This window comes from Neodiprion pinetum, chromosome 2, assembly GCF_021155775.2.
Source record: "Neodiprion pinetum isolate iyNeoPine1 chromosome 2, iyNeoPine1.2, whole genome shotgun sequence".
NCBI classification, from domain to species: domain Eukaryota; kingdom Metazoa; phylum Arthropoda; class Insecta; order Hymenoptera; family Diprionidae; genus Neodiprion; species Neodiprion pinetum.
This window is the reverse complement of record NC_060233.1, coordinates 29236338-29255141: the sequence shown is the minus strand read 5'-3', so window position 1 is coordinate 29255141 and position 18804 is coordinate 29236338. Positions and strand designations below refer to the sequence as shown.

The 18804-nt window shown below is 36.7% G+C and overlaps 1 protein-coding gene across 10 annotated transcripts in view; it reads right to left on the bottom strand.

The window, feature by feature from the left end:
- LOC124211531 (uncharacterized protein DDB_G0287625) overlaps window positions 1–18804 on the bottom strand; it is a 183185-nt gene that overhangs the window by 91369 nt on the left and 73012 nt on the right. The window lies entirely within an intron of this gene.

The following is an 18804-nucleotide window of genomic DNA, read 5'->3' as shown; positions in this document are numbered from 1 at the left end:
CAATAACGGTGTGTAAGGTCGCATGTACCGGGATACGAGCTTATACCCTTACGGTTCGTATTATTTTTTGCGAAAATAAACAAATTCTGAACATTATTCCCGAAATCGTCGAATATTTACGTTTCAAAGCTGTTTAAAGCGTTTGCGAAATAAAATAAAAATTGCCGGTTATGAAATACAAAACTTTGAAAATTCTTCTCGAAATCGATAAATCTTTACGTTTCGAAGGTATTGTGCGTCCTTTACGCAAAAACCAAAAAATAGCGGAAGCGACCTTATCTCATTTATAAATCTGACAAATAAAAATATATTTTGGTGCAGACAGGTAATTTCCACCAAAAGTCAGGCCTTTTCACCTTCGCTTATTTTATCGGCTAATTTAGTGTAGATATGCGATTAGAGCGCTTTTGTAGCGTTAGCCTAAAAAAAAAAAAAAAAAATTATACGCGTTTTACCCACCAAATTCGCCTTTTTGGCGTATAAGTCCTTATACCATCAGACAGGCGATTTATCGTCCCCGTTCTCAATAATCCAACTTGACGGGTAATAATTCCCTCATCTTGAACCAGATTCTTCTTCAATTCGTTTCAAATGCAGAACTTATCGTACGGTACGTACGTATCCAATAATCGTTAAAACGAAATAGTTGAAAGACGAGACAAAAAAAAGATTCTCCAATTCTGATTGTTTCAGCTAATACAATTTCGACGAGAAGAGGGATGTACATCAAATCCTTGTCACAAACTTCCTTTTGCCGAAACTTTCGAACTTAATTCGACTAACTGCAGCAGCTCGACGTGTACGAATTGGGTTTTTCTTTCATCTTCTCAACCTATAATTTGTTTCTTTCTGTATGCCTGTATATGTATATTGTACATGTATAGGTATACATACAGGCACGCAGTATTACATCAACAACACCGCACCTATCTATCTATTCCGTCTATTCGCGGACCGGCAAGATTGCAGTATAGCGTGGAGCTGAGGCTAAAAACAAGGCAATATCTTAAATTACACTTCCGGGTCGTTGATTTCATCGAGTCGAATGTGCTCACCGGCAGATGTATACCCCCCGCGAATGGATGGATGAACGGAAGCGAAAAGAGGGGGTGAAAAAACGAGGCACAAAGAAGACAGAGAGAGAGAGGAGAGAGAGAGAGAGAGAGAGAGAGAGAGAGAGAGAGAGAGAGAGAGAGAGAAGACAGAAGAGAAAAGAGAGAAAATGGACGTGAAAAGAAAGGAAAAGGAGGAGCGGATCTTTTACCGCCTTTCTACAAATGGAGCCGCCGACTGATTTCTCTTATTTGTTTCGAGTTCGCTATAAGTATCCTTCCCTCCCTCATCCCTCCCCCATCTTTGCGTTCTTTCAATTCTTCTCTCACATGTCATACGCTTTCTCATCTGTGTTCACAGTTCGGCTATGTAATCACAATATCTATGGTATTATACGTATTAATTACCCATTTCTTTCTAATAATAAAAACAAAAGAATTTCTTGTCACTTCGATGATGCGTTCAGAGTACATGATATTATACCTATGCTAAATAACGTTTCGATAAAAGAAATAACAATTTCTGCGGCACGAAGGGAAATTTATGAAAGAAAATAAAAAAGAATAGACAAAAATTCGCAAAGGTTTGCGATTTCTCACGAAAACTTTCGTGCCTCTGTATACACACACATATATATATATATATGTGTATATTATAGTATACTGTATAAAACGTGTTATTACGAGTATTATATCATCTTTCAAGCACGATTCACTGTGACGTCATCGGAATACCGTTAGAGTCGCTCACCTTTAAAGAGCTCGAGCAATAATCGATCGTCATTTATTCTCGAGGCAGGTAAGAAGGAAAAAAAAATAGAAAAAAAAAAAATAAATAAATAATTGAACAAAAAAATATAACGCCCAATTTATCGCTCCTCGAGGGCAAGCAAAAAAACTTGTGCGTATGCGTATATGTGTACGCATATACGTATATTATTCGTACAAACGTTCGTATAATTCGTGAAAAGACGGCAATATACTTTTGTCAAATTATTATTTTTCACTAATCGCAACGAAAACCTCGAAATTTTTGCAAATACGTTGTAAGCTTGGATATTCGAAGGACGAAGAGTATCGAGAAACGTGCCAAAAGAAACGAGATTTCAAATATCGACCTCAAAAGTTCTATCGGCATAATTTCCACGTTCAGAAGACGATCCGCGATTTTATCGTGCAACGATACATATTATCGGTGAAAAGCAAAACAATGTATGAAATCGTGAAAATCCTCATCGAAAGCACACCGTGATAAACGAAACTTTCCTCATCCAGAGTAACATTTTTATCATCCTACACGGTATACGTACACCGTTATACTTTCCCACGAATGATTTTCAGGACACAAATTGAGGGCTCCGCTGGTTTATCCCCGAAAAATTAATGCGACAAACGGCGCTCGTCGTCACGGCGGCGTGACGTATGGATATTATAAATGACCGAGGGGTGGCTGCAGCAAAAGCTTATTGGACGAACGTGTATAGAGGAGCCAAACAGGGACGTGGAGAATTTAAGAGTGGCCTCCACGGCACTCGGGTGAAAAGTTACAAACCCTGAACGCGTGTTATGCCTTTACCTACAAAATATAGGTGCGTATGTATATAACGCAAAGTCATGCATACCTATGCATTGTACACATACATGTTGTGTATATATAACAACACACACGCACATATGCATACATACACGTACAGACATGCGGGGTAAGGAAGGGATGCGTCCGTTTGTTACACCTACGCACACGCCGCGGATGAAAATAGAACTGATCTCGTAAGCACATACGGACAGATCACCGCCTAAATGCTATCGCCGTCAGCAGGGTGAAGGAAGAGCTTAGGGTACCCTGGGGGACACGCGTTGGCTGGCTGACGCCGTGGAGTCTTTGTAACTCGGGAAAATACACGGTGCGTAATATGCCCGCATGCATGGATATACAAACGCACGCACACACGCACACACGCGTGGAGGGGTGCGAGGAGAACAACGGGAATTCGACCCTGGAAAAGTGCAAGGAAACAGGGAGGGATTCGTACATCCCGTCGCGTCGTCGTCGTCGTCCTCGACGCCAAAAGCTGCTCGTGCGAAAAACGACTCTTTCAAATTTCCTCTCCCTCTTTTTATTTTTATTTTTATTTCGATCATTTATAATAATAACAACAACAACAGCTGTTGATATTATTATCATTATCGTTATTAACGAGAGAAAATCTCGACACTGATTTCCTTCAAGAGTGCAATGAGTAAAATTCTCATTAGAGTGGCAAAAATTGAACAAGTATGTTTTGTGTTTTCGTTCAATCGTAAGAATTAAATATTCTTAAATATATTTCGTAACACGGTAATTGAAGTTGATTTTGAGTAAAAGGTTTCCGTTATATAATTCGAGAGAAAACTTTTCTGCGGCTAACCTTCAGAGGGTCGACATTTTTCCCTTGATATTCGATATTTTTTACAGGCATGATTTATGTGTATAAATAGTCAAAACGTACAGTGGAGTTTCCGAGTTACCTGCCGACTGTCAAAGAGCCAGGACGGCCGGTTCTCTAAGGGTTGATTAAAATAAATCGTCGTTATTATTCCGATATACCACAATTGACATTTTTTGTTAGATTTTCTTCTTGTCTTCAGTTTGACTAAAAACAAAAGAAATTACTTGACAATTTTTTCAAAATTTCTCGACAAAGATAGTGTAATCAATGACGAGACTTTTTTAATCATTTAATCGTTATCAGCAATGTCTATATAGGAATAACGTAACAGGTGTGTCTAAATATTCCGTTGAATGATGTGTAAAAAATTGATTAAACAAGTTTTATTTCTATCCCTAAAATCTGGAAAGCAGACTTCAAGTTTCGACGATTGTTTCGCGAAATTACATGATTACGAGGGAGAAAAAGAAAACGATACATAAAACTTATAATTATCAAAATCATTATCCGCAACAACGTGTCAAAGTTTCTTATATAACGACGAAAATCTTCCGTATCCGTGACAAAAGAGAAGAGAAGAGAAGAGAAAAGAAACGAAAAGAAAAACGAAGAAATCTTGTCAGTGAACTGTAAACTGATTTGGGCACTGAACTCGTTATTTTATAACTGACAATTACAACTTTGTTTTTTTTCTTTTTTAATTTTATTTCACCACTTATTCCCTCGCAATAGCAATTACGCGCATGGCAGCAAAGAATCACTTACAATTAAGTAAACTCGTTATATGTATATATATATTAATATAGGTATTATATACAAATGTCTCAAAAGAAATTGTGGTTATTATTCTTCATTCTACCTAATATTATTTTTCATAATTTTTTTTCCTTTTCCTTTTCCTTTTCTTTTTTTTTTTATTTTTTGTTCCATGTCCGCCCCTAACCTCATTATCCGAACGTTGCGGACGGTTAAGTATTTTATTTATATTTTAAGATCGGAGAGGCGATTTCTTAGTGCATGCGCATATAATGGAGGGAGGGCGGAACGACGACGTCGACGCCAACGTGTTTATAACAAGCGTCACGTTTTTGACTCTTTTTAAGCATGATGTATACATCGTGTATATATATATATATATATATATATATATATAAAAGTATAGACGGGCCGACGCTGATGCAGATCGTTATAAATACGTTTGTCAGGCGAATATTCGTCAAGTGATGTGAAAAAATCGGATACAACTTAGCCCGTTGTACGTGAATAACACAAATTGACATATAATGACGGCATGAGAGAGGAGGTAAAAAGGAAGAAAGGAAACAAAATAAAAAATTAAAAAAAAAAAAAAAAAAGAAGCATACGTACGTATATGACATACACGTGTACCTGTATGCGTATAAAGGAAAGGAAATCGCGTGCTACGTCGAGATAATAATAATACGTGGGTACGACAATGAAACTCGACGTGCGCGCGAACGATTTCGCTGGTATTATATCTGTAATCTAAAGATCGCACCTCGCGGCATCCCCATTCTTTGTATTTTTTTTTTTTTGTTTTTTATTTCCGCCACGCTAACAGTCGTTGATCGAGACACGGAGAAAGGCGAGGAGAAGAAAGAAAGAGAGAGAGAGAGAGAGAGAAAGAATGGGAGGAAATAATAATTTTCAGATGTAAATCGGATGCGAAATAACGTTTTCGTAGGATACGAGAGAACGGCGCGATCCCTGAAATTTCCCGTTTCTCGAGAGCATCTAGCGAGGGGTAGAAAGAGAAAATGTAGGAAGCAGGATCAGGGGGAGAAGGACGACGAGTCATGGGATATGAAATGGGAACTAATTTCAACCCTGCATCGCATCCGCTGGGGTGGATATATTATATAATCTGTATATATATATATATATGTGTGTGTGCGTGTGTGTACGTATGTATATACAGACGATTCCCGAAGGCATATAAAAGACATTTTTCAAATTCTTTATCATCTTTCGTTGTTTCTATTACTGGGTATCAATCATTTTCTTTCTCGATGCTCGTTGTTTTTTTTTGTTTCGTTTTGGTTATTTTTTTTTTTTGACCTCGCAAGTCTCACGGTATTATATCAGACATCGTTTTCGAAGTCTCACGTTTTTCTTTTTTTACAAAAATTTATATACACATGGTAAAAATGTTATCGTTACCGAAAAAAAAAGGAAAAGAATCACGAAAATAAAAATTAATTGCACTTTTTCAGGCGAAGGTTGCAAAGATGAAAATAAAGGCAGAGATGAAAAAAAAAAAAAAAATAAAAAAAATAAATAAATAAAAATGACTTGAAAAATTGTCCTTGCCCTCGCGAATGGTGAAGAGACTTGTGAGGTTTGAGGATGAGACAGTTAAGCGCTTTCCCGTCTGACAGCCTCCGGAATGCCTTATCTCTTCTTTGCTCGGCGGTTTCTCTCTCAATTACCAAAAAATCGGCTTTTTTTTGTTTTTATTTTTTTAATCCCGACAATTTCTCTGCAGCGGCGAGATATTTCTTCAATGATCTGCAGTTTTTGTAAAGAAACCCGTCGTCGTGACGTATGGATAACCTTATACCACCTACGCAATTATTGTAAATTTTATACGCATATATTACCCACGTATGGATATCCGATTATGTGCATGCATAATTTGTCTGCTATTCGATTGGCGACTCGGTGGAAAGATAATTCGTGTATTGTTATACGTGTATGTAAATTCGAAACTTGACGCAGGTACGTATCGCATGCGTACTTTTTTTTTCATCACGATTATCAAAGTATTTTGCTTATCAGCTCCGTATAAATTTTATCGAACCCTTCATTCGGAACTTGAAATTTCGAATTTTAATCCATACCTCTATACCTGTAAGATTGAAAGAGATTACAAACGGCGTGTCTGATGGTACAAGGACGTTTGCGATATTACAATACCTTTCACCACGCGTAAAGGTGAAGAGGCGGATGTTTTTCCCCTTTGTATTTACGGGAAAGACGTGAGGATACGTTAGAAAACGTTGAAATTGAAAATTGGATCAATTAACGGTAAAAGGTCGCAAGTGTCGTCGATTATGCTCTTTCGTCGCGGATTTTTTGAAAAATAATCACGTTCAATAACGGTGTGTAAGGTCGCATGTACCGAGATACGAGCTTATACCCTTACGGTTCGTATTATTTTTTGCGAAAATAAACAAATTCTAAACATTATTCCCGAAATCGTCGAATATTTACGTTTCACGGCTGTTTAAAGCGTTTGCGAAATAAAATAAAAATTGCCGGTTATGAAATACAAAACTTTGAAAATTCTTCTCGAAATCGATAAATCTTTACGTTTCGAAGGTATTGTGCGTCCTTTACGCAAAAACCAAAAAATAGCGGAAGCGACCTTATCTCATTTATAAATCTGACAAATAAAAATATATTTCGGCGCCGACTGGTTCTATCCACCAAACGTCAGGCCTTTCACCTTCGATTATTTTTTCTACTAATTTTAGTGTAGACATGCGCCTTGAGTGCTTTTGTAGCAAATGCGGCAGAAAAAAAAATATATTATACGCGCTTTAACCTAGAAATTCGCCTTTTCGTTGAATACGTCCTCATATACCATCAGACACGCGATGATTTCAACATACAAAGTCAAGTTATAGACTCTCCTCTCTCAAATCGATTGAATTTCAAATGTAATATCTGTAGAATTGTGCCGTTCAGAGGACAGAGAGATTTTCGTCAAAGCGAACGAAGATTCCAAAAGTTCGACGCACGGATCACATCTGGTGGGGTTCAAAATTTTCGAGATGGCAAATACGTGGATTCATTATATCCCCGGACAACACACGAAACGATAGATCGAGTACGGTAACGAGTAAAAGAAAGATGATCCTAAACTCTTTTTCCTTCGACTCCGTCGTCGTATATCAAGCTTCGCAGTTCATCTCACGCCGCGGAAAATTGTGAGTGAGCGCAGGAAGAAGGAAGAAGGAAGAAGGAAGAAGGAGCGGCGTGGATGCAGACGGACGAGGATGGACGCGGCTAGGGTGAGACACGGATAGGTCAAGCACGAAATTGTCTAACGGTAACGTTCGAGTTAATCACGTACCGTAAAACTTGGAGAAAGTATGATTATACGAAACCGGAAACGAGAGTTCGGCCGGGTTGGGTGTCGGTGAGGATGCGATGGTATACGATAGGATAGGATAGGATGGGATAGGATAGAATGGGATGAGATGGGATATCGCACGTCCAGACGATGATTAAAGAGCTGGAACATCGCTGCCGCGTTCAATCGAGTTCCTCAAGCGATCACTGTAATTTAACAACGATGAACTTCACGGTACGAAAGAAGGCTAACTAATACTCGAGGAATTCATGGAAGTAAGTTCGACGGTTTGTTTAAATATAAACGTGACGTAACAAGGATTTAACAAGTGAAATTGAAGCTAATCCTGCAGTTAAATCTACCGTTGTAAGAAGACAAAAAAAAAATGTCACGCAACGATTTTAAAACATCAGGCTGGAGTTGGTAACGTAACCGTATCGAAACGTTGAAACAAATAATCCAGGAAATTGAATTGAAAAATTCCGAGTACTTACATGCTTTATTAACGATTTCCCTAATTTCACGTAATCCTCCACAGTTCCAAAATAACGACTTTTTCTAAAGCCGCATTATCACAATAACGTTTACAAACTTCAGCCTGATTTAAAAGAAAACACCAAATTTCAATTCCAGACACTTAATTGCTGTATATATATATTACCAACGTCGGAAAAATCATTACATTATTTTACTATTTATTCACCAAGATATGTAAACAAAGTTTGACCGAACTAAAACTATCTAGTTTACGAGACAAATATATAATAAAAAAAAAAAAAAAATCACCATCGAAATGTAAATTCCGCAGCTATAACGGTAAGCAATAAATCCAACCCCGAACGCGACATTTTTCACAGATTAATTATTTCGTCAATGAATTTCTCTCAGATTCTCGACGTGTTTCGACAGTAGCAAATGAAAAAAAAAAAAAAAAGAAAATGAAACCGGCGTACCTCTTTCGCTGCTCGTGTATCAGCGATACCTCACCATGCGACGTAATAGGAAAATATTTACTTTCCATGAAAGTCTGCACCATCTTAAACTGACTGCATAAGCGGTGCGATGCTGCAGATACGATGTCTTTGCAGCAGCAGCATCACGATTAGATGATACACGCGGCTATTGAATTATTCATCTAGGTGGCTACCTCTCGCTCTCAAAGTTGATATCCCCCCCCTTCTTTGGCGGGTACATTTAGCTTTGAGGTGAAAATTTATCGAAGGTACGCCGAAGGCGTGTATAACGTTACATACATTGAACAAAGTCCGCAACGTTTCGCGCCAATTTCTTACTTCGGTATTATATTATACTAGAATTACATGTCATTGTTGGTGCTATGTAGCAACCCTTTAAATTTATCATAATTAGAAATTTTTATACTATCCGGAATTTTACTATTTACTGCTAATTATTTCGGCGTTATGCAAGGTGTAATATTTATATGATTCAAAAAATAATTCCACGCACACATGCAACAGGTTGTGCAAAGCGTTATCGATTAATTTACAGCTGAGCTGAAATATAATATGATCGTAACCGTGGTCTCGCGTATAAATGACACGGAGTGAAAAATGAATTGATAAACCAGTTGTTATAAGTTTGTACCAATTTTCGAATTCTTTGACGAAACGTGTCACTAAAATGAATTTCTATAGTAGTTTAAAAAAACAAAACTGTCCATCGTTTGTGCCGCATAGTTGTACGAATAAAACAATATTTAATTAGGGCTGCTTACACGTATTTCCTTTTCTTTACGAAGGGAGATATTATTTACAGATTCATCGTCACACGATTAAAAGAATAATGGATCGTTACACCATTTTTACTCCAAATGACCATAAAAATGAGTTCCATGATAATGATAATAGCAACAACAAAAACAAGAATAAAACGCGACAAAATGAGATCAAACAAAAATAGGTCTCGAGTACAACGCGCTACTTAACGATCCTTTAGGTATGTGCATAATGCATCGTATACGTATAATGCGAGCGAACGTGCATCTCCTTGAGCACGTGTGCGTATAGAATGACGTACAGATTAAAAGTATAAAGTGTGTATGTACGATACAGGTGTGTGTGTGTGTATATATACATACAACATTGGAATAAAGAAGGGTTTTTTTTTTTTGAAGCGGTTCGTCGGAGATGCGATAGCTGCAGGAGCTTCAAGGAGTAAAATAATGGAAGAAAATGGAATAGAGAGCATCGCGTTCTCACCAAACCGCCGACATCCGCATTTCACCGAGTGAATAAGCGAGTGAGTGAGTAGAGTCTAGGTTAGTGTCTGTTTGTTACGGTCATAGACGTAGATTATACACAGAGATATAATACCGAGCTGAATATGCTGACATTACTGCCTGAGTAACGCGGATGTTTTTGCAATCCCTCTCCGATTTTCATGCTATTTATACTGCCGCACCAACTTTTCTCCCAGAAATTATATACACGCATACTTATGCAGATATTACATATATACATATATATATATATATATATATAGTTGTCTTTTTGATACTTTCTAACATATAACATATATATTAGGATATTTTAGAAAAAAACATGATTTGTCTGTTTTCTTCTGTGACACCCGCTAAAAAAATTGTCTAGGTTAAAAGAAACTTTCCGTCATATACATATGTATGGAAAATCGCGCTCAGTTGATTTTTCACTTTTTTACGTAAAAAAAAAATAAACAAATAAAAAATAATCATAATAATGATAATAATAATAAACAAAAAACAACTTCCGCGACCACTGCAACGGTTCAATATCCAAACTTGCGGCCCTCGAGTCGTAATGAAAAAAATTCTACCGCTCAAAAGTAAAACAAAAAGATGGGAGGTCGAGAAAAAAAACAAAAAAAAAAAGCCAAAAACAAAGTGACATACATTGCACGTATCGTCCGATGATACCTAAAAATTGCCAACATCTGGATTTGAAAACTTGCACACGATCCAGGGGTTCATCCATCCTGCGGTAGCTGACAAGTGAAATTTATACGACGCTACGCGCACTTTGCTCTGTACAAAAACTCATGTCGTGCGGTTATAGATTTGCAGAGGGAAAAAAAAGAAAAAAAAAAAAAAATTAAAAAAAAAAAGTAAATTTTATATATTATACAGATACCTGTCATACATTCTCACGTACACCAAAACGTGACGTATATATATACACACACACACGTGTACGTGGTGTTTTTATTTAACCCAAGTCGATGCAGCTGGGGGGGAATGTATATGTTACATAATATCGGTCAGCGTGGAACTACAGTCTAAAAATATATCGGGTTATTAACGAAGTCATACGTGCAGGGAGAAGCAAGCATTCGTAACCATAAATTGGTACGGATACATGTAAGCGGATACGTGCATTCCTTTGCGAATTTCAATTCCCTTCCTTACAACCTTTGTCGTTCGAAAAATTATAAAATTCTCCAATTATTCACCATCGCAGCCAGAGGGAATAATTACACAAACGATTTTACTTCTGCGGAAGGTATTCATTCATTTTTCTATTATTTTATTTTTTTTATTTTTTTTTTTTTCCTCTTCCAATGCTGGCAAAGTTCAAGTGGTCTTATTTTTTTATATTATTTTACGTACAACCGCTGGATACAGGGTAAATCTACATGTAAATAAACAAAGATTTATTTACACGCGATTTTTTTTTATTGCATATTATTACACTCCAACCGCAAGCGCGAATATCGTATTGTATAAAAAAAATTTTGCATCTCGTTATTCTTTATTATTACCAAGACTGTTTTTTAAGGCAGGAGCGTACTTTTACGTATAAATACATATCTTTGTTTAGATGTGAAAAAAACCGCGAAGAGCTCTTTACTGTATATATATAGTATTCAGAGCATGTTATTATAAAATAAATTTTTACCAAGATGAAAAGAAAGAGAGAGAGAGAGAGAGAGAGAGAGAGATATATACAAGAATGAAGCACAATTTTTTGCCGTCCCTTATACTACTTTTCATATTTCATTTCTTACTTGTATACGTGCAACGTAAAAAAGAATAAGACGTAAGTGGATAGAGAGAAAAAACATCATACCCCCCCCGGCACATATTGTTTCATTTTTCACACGCATACAAACTGCGCGGAAGAGAGAGAAAAAAAAATGAAAAAATGCAATAAAAAAAAATGCAAAAAAAAATCGTGATGAGATATATACACAAACGGTAATTTTTTGCAAATACACGGCAATACAATACCTGTCTTATATAATGAAAAAAAAATATGCATATACTTGTAAGAATTTTTCCCTCCCCCTTCTGCAGAGTATACGATGAAAAATGTCGCATGTACGTACCCAACTTGTCTTCTTTGGTTTTTTTTTTTTTTCTCACCCTCTTTCGATTATCAAACAAACAAATGCGTTAGTGCCTGCAGCGTATCATATAATATATATTTACTGGTATGATGCACAGAGTAGGTAATATACGAAGCAGTAAATTCAAATTTTTTCCCGAGCACACTTTAACAGCAAATAACTATAACCACGCACATGTTTCGCAAAACTTAAACATCTTAGAGTCAGGTGAGAGCGAAGCTGCGGCGTGTCGGTCGTATCTCATATTATATATATATGTATATAACATACACAAAAATGTACATTACATTATTGCATAATACAAAAAACACGGTAAAATTAGATACGTATACCTGTAACGTATGTTTTATGCGGATTAATGTATGTGTGTGTCAAACTATAAGATGAAATTGTGCAAATGAGATACAAAAAATATAGTCTATACATATTATCGAACAACGCTAGTAGACTTTAATCATTTTTAACCCTTACGCTATACAATGCATGTTCCTCGCAAATTCTATATAAAAAAAAAAACATCCCAACTAATTTGATTTTATCCACAATAAATAATGAAAGAAGTGAAAAGTTGTCGAAAAACATGCGACATAAAATGGAAGTGGAAAGCAAAAGAAAGAGTATAAAAATGAAGAGAGCCATACGCGACGACATTCATGTCCATTCCACTTGTGAGTGAAAATTTCGCAGATGTAGATTTTCGCGAGACGAGACAAGGTTTATAGGAGACTCTCTTGACTCTCACCGACCAGACATTACTCAGTCGGTTCTCTAGAGTCTGGACAACGAAAGGAAACAAAAGTCTAGAGGGAGAGAGAGAGAGAGAGAGAGAGTTTTGTTATATTTTATTTACGTTAATTTTGTACGAAGCATAAACGCTAACAATAAGTGAGACGACTTTGCTGGTGCTGTAACATCTCACTCGCGCTTCTGCGTCATCGTTATTTGGTCCGACCGAACGAAAGAATGAAAGAACGCATGAGATGACCGTGGGCAAAAAATGATTTGGAGAAAAAGAATAAAAAATAGCAGTAACAAAAAGAAGAGGAAAGAAGATAAGCGCGTAAAAAGTGTTATAACCTTGACCTTCAACCGAGCAACTGCGAAATAAAGATGGAGGTGAAAAGAGAAGAAGAAAAAAAAACACATACAAGCAAAAAAATTAAATTCGACACCGATGGTCAAGTGCGCAGGTTATGCGTAATTGGCTTAACGTTAAAGCCACGCAAGTCAAAGAGACAATTAACGAAAAACGACAAAGCAGAGATATAAAGAAATTGGGGATTTATGAGGCGTACAGTCGGATCAAAGAAGCTATGATTAAACGTAATCGTGATATAAAATTGTAATTGACAAAGTAAAACCGAAAGACCTCGTGGCAGAAGGAAAGAAATTTTGAAACATTGGACCAAATTAGATACGCTCGTAGATATGTCTAAAATTTTTCAGAGAGATGACGTTATTCTTTAAGTGAATATTTTTTTTCACCAAAAACTTTACGTTGCTTGTTCGATTTTTATTTCTTTACACCTCTCTTTTTACACCTTTTTACACCTCTCTTTTACACTATTTGTCTGACTGTACATTCTTAAGAATAATTATATTCGTTTAAATTAATATAAGAAGACAGAGAGAGAGAGAGAGAAAATACAAGGAAGTATATTAAATGAAACAGAGAGAGAATAGAAGACGATGTGTGATTTAATAATTTTCATTCATCTGTAATTGCTGCGCGTATAAATTCTATTCACGAATTTACACATCGTATTCACGTTTCGAAACAGTGTGAAATTGGGAAAGAGTTAGATGCGAGGAGGAAACATAAAAAGAACGAATCCAAAATAAATATTCCGTTTACGTACAGAATACATGAAATTATGAAAATAAATACTAAACAAAATTTCATACGATAACGATGATGATGGTTCAAATGGAGAGAAACGTTTTACGACATAACGATGAAGAGCGGAAACGAAGCGATGCGGTTACAACTACGCGCATCGAAGAGATGTGATATCTACATCGTTTAATTTCTTCAAACGTTTATTTTCGTAATAAATTTCGTTGAAATTGGACCGATCGTCCAACAGAACACAGGGAGTCCGACCTAAATTCTAAAAACCCTGTTTCTTCTCTCGCTTTCGGTTGCGAGAAAATTTACAATATTTGGAAGAATATATATATATATATATATAATATGTATTTATCGTATATATATCATGTAATATATCATACATTCATTCGGATTTATACAGGATTACGTAATAATCGCTTAAACTTTACATAGAACACGATTATGTACGATTTATGTACCTACCAAGCGTGCGTTCACAATAGTAGAAACGTATTTCAACACCGAGGTCGGGACGATATAAAAATATCCAATATCCGCTTTGCACCATTCGTATATATCTAATAAAACTACAAAAATTTATCGTCTTATCAATTTGGAATTCATATCGTGCTAATGTATTTTAATCCTTTTATCAAGCTTTGCAAAGTTCTTCACCCCGTACATAGTGAATTACTTTCACATCGCTACACCTTGTATGTTTTCATCAAATAAAAAATGTCGATTTTTCCTTCGGAAGAAAAAGATGACACATGTATACATATAACCGGAAACATTTCTTTAAACAATACGCGTCGTGTTAAAGCGACGTTGTGTAATAATAACGCGTACGTTAGTTTGAAAATTAACACGTTATCGAAACGAAATATTATAATATCGGGCGGAATAATAATGTTAAATACTTTTCAAGGTAGCTATGTGCAGATAAAAGAAAACAGTGGAATGGGTTAGAATAAATCTCGGTCATTTCTCACTTTTTTACATCTTCTTTCTCTATTCCTTTCGATTTTTTATCTTCTTTTCTTCTTCAAACAGGATACGTATTGGGTATAAGGTAAACCTGAAACGTATATTACCTTTGCGATAGTTCGGCCTCTTTTCGTTAAAGTAAAAAAAAAAAACTCCCTACTGTAACGAGCAAGCAAGTAGGCTGCAGGTAGCCATGCTTTTCTTATTTAAATCATTGTGTTTATAACAAACCGACACTATACGGTAAAAAATTTACACCGTAATTTGCACGAAAAAGGCAACAGCGGTTGGTACTGATTGATTTGGAACACGTGGGATCAATTTTTTCTATCCGAATAAATGGCATTTCACGCCAGAACGACATTCGTATGATTTTTCGGGCAAAGGATTTGATTTTCACTGCATTTTCAATTATCGAATCAACAGCCCTGGTCAATTGGCTTTAAATTTTTCTCATGAATTCTTTGTTAAACAATGAAAGTTTTGAGACCAAGATGAAAGTGGTCAAGCTTTTGGTTTAAAAGCTACAGGCGAGACAAGTAATTATAAAATGAGAGATATCGAATTAAATATAAATTTAAAACGTACAAATTTATATTTTACACATTGTTTCTCATTTTTCACTTACTTGTTTCACTTGTACCTTAGAAACCAAAAGCTTGCCCGCTTTCATCCTGGTCTCAAAATTTACATCTTTTAACAAAGATGTTCAGGACAAATAATTGAAGCCAACAATTTGGGGCTGTTGATTCATCGTATATCGCTATGACTTGATTATAATACACGTAGATAGATGCATACATATACATGTAGTAATGTTTGTGTATAAAAACCATTTATCACAGCAGTTTTGTTTCCCCGAAGAATATAATAGGTACGTACAAAAATCCACGTCAACTTTGGGACTGATGGAAAATAAAAAGAAAAAAAAAAAAAAAAAAAACAGGGAGAACCGTGACAATTTTTTACTCACTTCCAGGGGGCGGTTTTTCAGGTTGCGCGTTCACGATTTTATCACCCACGAACCCACGAAAGCTTTTTTTTCGGGTATCGCGAGCAGTTTGCAGTCGAATGAACATCGCACACTCCGTCTAACATACATGCATACATGCATACATAAATAACATACATAAATACTTTATACACCAAGAGTCGTTGCGTTTATGGGCGCCTAAATGTAAACGGGGTTTAAGGTCGTGAATAAGTGTTAATAAATAAATAAAAGCGTTACACCGGAAAAAGGAGTCGGTTGTTGTAACGCGGCTAAAAAAAATAAAACAAAAGAAAAAAGAAGCGATAAGTATGTATATGCATGGAGTGCGAGCGGCGTCGACGGCACGAGGAGAGAAAAGTAAGTGTGACCCAAAAGTCAATCTACGTTATATATATAAAAATAATAATAATAAAGTATGCAGAGTGAATTGTTACGACGGTTGACTAGTCCGTCGTCCGCTACAATTTATTACGCATGCGCTAAAATTCGAGCGCACTTGTTGTTTGGCAGGGCGACCAACCGTCGTGAACATAACCTGAAAAATTCTAAAAATTGACAACTCGCTCTTAACTTTCGACTGAATTGATAATGACGGTTGGTCGCCCTGCCTAGAATTTTTGCGCATGCGTATTAAATTTTAGCAGACGTCGGATCATTCAATCGTTACAAACTTACTCTGCGCAATTTGATGATAAGTGCATGCGATATGTGTAGACACGTTACGGTAAATGTGTAGAAGCAAGACAGTAGCTGTACATTGATTAACGATTATACATGCAGATATTCGCTTGTTGTTCACCTTGGGTTATAGATTTGCAGCATCTCTCTACGCTTACAGGAACGAAAGAATTTCGTACGCATACGTGTATATATATGTGTGTACGTGTTCATTGGCTCGTACAGAGGTGTACGGTACTACGTCTGTACAAGAAAATGACGAAAGACGTCTGTGCGACTACGGTATGACGCGGCATACGTTGACGGCTAAAAATAATACGAGAAATGGTAGGAAAATACGCAGCGAGAGGAGAAGGAGAGACAAGAGACGTCGCTTATAGATTCTCTGACAGAGGAATAAGAAGAAGAAGAAGAAGGAGAAGAAGAAGAAGAAGAAGAAGAAGAAGAAGAAGAAGAAGGAGAAGAGAGCGAGCAAAGCGAGCGAATGAACGCAGCAGGCAAGGCTGCTTGCTTCTTGGCTTTCCGATGTGAGGATGAGTCTCCTCTCCTCTCCTCTCCTCTCCACTCCACTCCACTCCACTCCTCTCCTCTCCTCTCCGCTGCTCTCCTCTCCCATCCGTCTCATCTCGTCTCGTCTCGTCACGCACGCAACGCTGATGCACGTACATAATCAAATTTAACAGATCCGTCTCGGCGTCGACGACGACGACACCACGCTTTTTCTCTCTCCTTCTTAAATTTTTTTTTCACTCACTTTAGAATCGCATCGTATCTGTACTCAAAGTAGGTGGGTTATAAATGTGTCTCGCCACTCCGAAAAGACACGAATACAACATGTCGTGTACAGTTTATCGCATGCTCAGCATTGCGAAATTCAAGGATTCCAACTTCAATCTCTGCGTTCGCACGACACTTGAATTATCGACAACGTAGAGGACGATTGTTCTACACACACGTATACATACATAAACACACATATATATTTACATATATATTTACATATATAAAAAATATGATTTTTGTCCTTACACTATAGAAACTTCCACGTTACTTAGACGGGATTACACAAAATCCAGCCAACTTTGGAACGTTATTACCGTACACAACATCACGTTATGCAGCAGTTACGACTTCAACAAAATTCCGAGTAAAAATTTAACAATTTCGAAATAGACTCCAATCTTAGTTTTGGAGAAAAACGATGGAGGATGTCGGAGAAATTCTTGAAGCAAAAAAAGTTAAATAATACGCAATGCGCACATGGGGTTTTTGAGGCCTTCATTTTGCTTGGAGAAACAACCCTGATTCAAGCACGCCTGACTTAAAAATCGTACGTGAAAGTCGGTTCTGGGGTCAACTGGACCCTGTGTTAGCAGCTAAGGTTAACTGCGTTGTTTTTTTTTTTATTCTTTCATATTTTTTTCATATAACATGCAATCGTTTGTCTCTCCAATTTTCGTAAAAGAAAAGCGGTCGCATTTAATAAACGAAACGGTCTAACCGCAGTGCTGATAGTCGTAAAGATTAGCCACATTCTACATATTGTTCCATGTGCCTATGCGTATATACTTGTATTTATAGTGTGACGGCTGGTACAATGTTGGTTTGGGTTTGGCGCGAATCGGGGTCATTACAAAACGCGGCTAACGCGTCTATAATAGTATAAGGAAGAGTAGTAAGCGTGGCCCAGCGACTCAGAGAGCTGTCTCAAAAACGAACTGATTTATTCATCCTTTCGTTTCTCTGTCATTCGTATCACTTGTAGAAAGGAACAAAAAAAAAACAGTCTAAGATCGATACGACGACGGTATTATTTTTCTAACAATAAGATAAATGGTAACCACGGACATTGCATGTGTTGTACGCTTATACGGAAGTTAAATAAACATGTAATATAATTCGTGTACGCTGTACACATATGCATTTATAAACGCGTCGTGACTAATTGAACAATTAAATTAGTCATCAACGTCCGCTCAATGCTCAATTCTTACTACCGCTGCAGGTGAAGAGGAGAAAAATGAACGAATAGTGTCTGGTGAAGTCGCAGGAGGATCTTCTGGCTGAATTTAGAAAACGAAACAACTAGTGTGAATAATTGTGACGTGTTGAGATTGATGAAAATAATGCGGAAGAGAAGGAAAGATTGTAATGTTACGTACGTTGTTTGATAAGTTATTTTATTTTCGTCGAAGAAAGAGCAAAGAACTACGCTATCGTGGTTGTAACTAATTGTGGTGAAGAACAATTTCGGCAAACGTAACAACATTATCTCGTCTCTCTTTCGATTAACGAGTCGAAATCTGACGCCAATATTTAAAAAAAACATCAAACAAATTATGTGAATTTGTCGGGAACTGAATTCCGAGATAAGAGTCAGTTTTATAATG